Source organism: Otolemur garnettii, unplaced genomic scaffold (genome assembly GCF_000181295.1).
Source record: "Otolemur garnettii isolate 467f Iridium unplaced genomic scaffold, OtoGar3 scaffold00134, whole genome shotgun sequence".
Taxonomy (NCBI): Eukaryota; Metazoa; Chordata; class Mammalia; order Primates; family Galagidae; genus Otolemur; species Otolemur garnettii.
Genome location: NW_003852529.1, coordinates 3,895,929 through 3,898,459, shown reverse-complemented (window position 1 = coordinate 3,898,459; position 2,531 = coordinate 3,895,929). Strand labels below are relative to the sequence as shown.

At 44.3% G+C, this 2,531-nt stretch overlaps 1 protein-coding gene across 1 annotated transcript in view; it reads left to right on the top strand.

The window, feature by feature from the left end:
* The window catches only part of PACS1 (phosphofurin acidic cluster sorting protein 1), a 177,041-nt gene that overhangs the window by 113,692 nt on the left and 60,818 nt on the right, over nucleotides 1–2,531 (top strand). The gene's annotated exons all lie outside the window — the stretch shown is intronic.

The following is a 2,531-nucleotide window of genomic DNA, read 5'->3' as shown; positions in this document are numbered from 1 at the left end:
CGCCTATAGTCTCAGCTACTTGGGAGGCAGAGGCAAGAGAATAGCTTAAGCCCAAGAGTTGGAGATTGCTGTGAGCTGTGACGCCATGGCACTCTACCAAGGGCAACATAGTGAAACTCTGTCCCAATTTAAAAAGAAGAAGAAGACATGCCCAGTCAGGTTTTCAAGGGTAAAATAAAGAAAGTATGTTCCCACACCTGTTCAACAGTGTGTTAACTGAGTGCCAACTGTATGCTGGACACTCTTCCAGAAGAGCAAAACAAGACATTGCCTCTGTCCTCGTTGAGTCTGGGAGACGGATATGAACTGAAGCGGAGGGCAGTACTGATGATCAGACTGCACCTCAGGAAGATCTCTGTACCTGAGGCATGAAGAACAAACAGACTGGCCTGGAGCAAGAGTGAGCACGTAATTGCTCAGGAGGTGGCTGCGCAGTCTAGGCCTTGTGTGATGGTGCATTGGACAGGGGTGATATCAGTGATAGTGGAAAGAAACGGGTTTGAGAGCTCTTAGGAGGTAAAATTGGTAACACTTGAGGCTGAGGCAGATGGATTGCTTGAGCTGAGAAGTTCAAGACCAGCCTAAGCAAGAGCAAGACCCCATCTCTTATAAAAATAAATAAATGGTAGAAAAACTAGCCGAGCATTGTGGTGCACAGCTGTAATCCCAGCTACTTGGGAAGCTGAGGCAAGAGGATTGCTTGAGCCTTCCAAGAGTTTGAAGTTGCTGTGAGCTACCATAACACCATAATGCCACAACTCTCTACCCTACGGCAACAGAGTGAGACAAAAAAGCTTTTTTTGGCAACACTTGATAATGGTTTAGATGTGAGCATAAGGGAAAGAGAACTGCATGGGTTACTTCTTTTGTTTTTTTTTGAAACAGTTCCACTATGTCACCCTGAGTGCCTTAATGTCATAGCTCACAGCAACCTCAAACTCTTGGACTTAAGTGATTCTCTTGCTTCAACCTCACGAGTAGCTGGGACTACAGGTGCCCGCCACAATGCCTGGCTGTTTTTGTTGTTGTTGTTGTTGTTGTTGTTGTTGTTGTATTTGTCATTGTTGCTTAGCAGGCCCTGGCCGCGTTCAAACCCTGCAGCCCTGGTGTATGTGGCTGGTTCCCTAACATGTATGGGTTACTTCTCAGTTTCTTGTTAGCCTGTAAACAATGCAATGGGACTAAGTTTACTAAGAAACAATATTGTTTGGTCTGGGGTATGTTGAACTTGAGATAGCACTGATAGGTCAGAGTACAACTGCCAGTTGAATATGCAAGTCTAATACTCAGAGGAAAAATAATTTATAAGTTGTTTATTGTAATACTCTAATTCTCTGGTGAAATTTTCTATCTTTTCATCTGTTTTTTTCTCTTGTTATTGTTTAATACTTAAATTGTTTTATTTTTAGGTGCTTGCCAACTAACTCTGCATTATTGTTGAGTCTCTATCAGTTTTTTTCTTCCTCTTAATTTGAAGTTATATGGTCCTGTGCCATGTCTAGTAATGCCAAATGTTGTCTAAAAAAAAAAATTATTAGCTCCAGATGGCATCTTCCTCCAAAGAGGACTCACTCTCCCCTCTGCTGGGCTGATCACCTTGATCCCGCAGAATCTGTGTAAAGGTGGAGTTCAGTCTGCTAGACTCTGGGTCCCTCCCATCCTCCAGGGTTTTCAAGTGAGATCTTTGTTCTTGGCCCTCCCTCCCCTGAAGGATCCCACAGTCTCTACAGGACCTCCTTTTAGAAGGTTTCTGCTTAGTTTTCATCGGCTGTCTCTTGTGCCCTCTGTGTTCACCTCATGTCCTCAGAGAAGACTGGACGTGTGCTTACAGCCTCCCACTTGGCTGGTGTGTGTCCCTTAGCACTGGCCCTCTGGGGACACAAAGCCCTGATTCCCAGCCTCCTGGCTGTGCTTGGAATCAGTGATTGACTGCAAAAGTCAGCTTCCTCTTCAAGATCCTCTCCTCTTGCCTCCTCCAGTTCTCATGGCCTGAAAGCTCTCTACTACCTTAAAATAGACAATTTCTATATTTTAGCAGACATTTTCTATTGTTCTTGGCAGGAGAGCTGATCTGCCTCAGATACACTGTCCTACTAAGTAGAAGCCCTCCTTTTCGTCCAGGATGCTTTTTTTCCTTTTTAATTGAGACAGAGTCTCACTTTGTTGCCCTTGGTAGAGTGCTTTGGTGTCACAGCTCACAGCAACCTCAAACTCTTAGGCTCAAGCAATTCTTCTGCCTCAGCCTCCCTAGTAGCTGGAACCACTGTAGCCTGCCACAACACGGCTATTTTCTTTTTTGTTTAGCAGGCTCAGGCCAGGTTCGAACCCACTGGCCCCAGAGCATGTGGGCAGTACCCTAACCACTGAGCTACAGGCACTCAGCCTCCATGATGGTTTTTAAGAGTGGGAATTTTATGTATTTATGTCCCCTCAACAATGAGCACAATCATCCATAGTTAAGAAAAAAATTTTAGATTATTAATGTGTCCAGAATCCTAGGCCCCATTTTTTTTTTTTTTTTTTTTGAGACA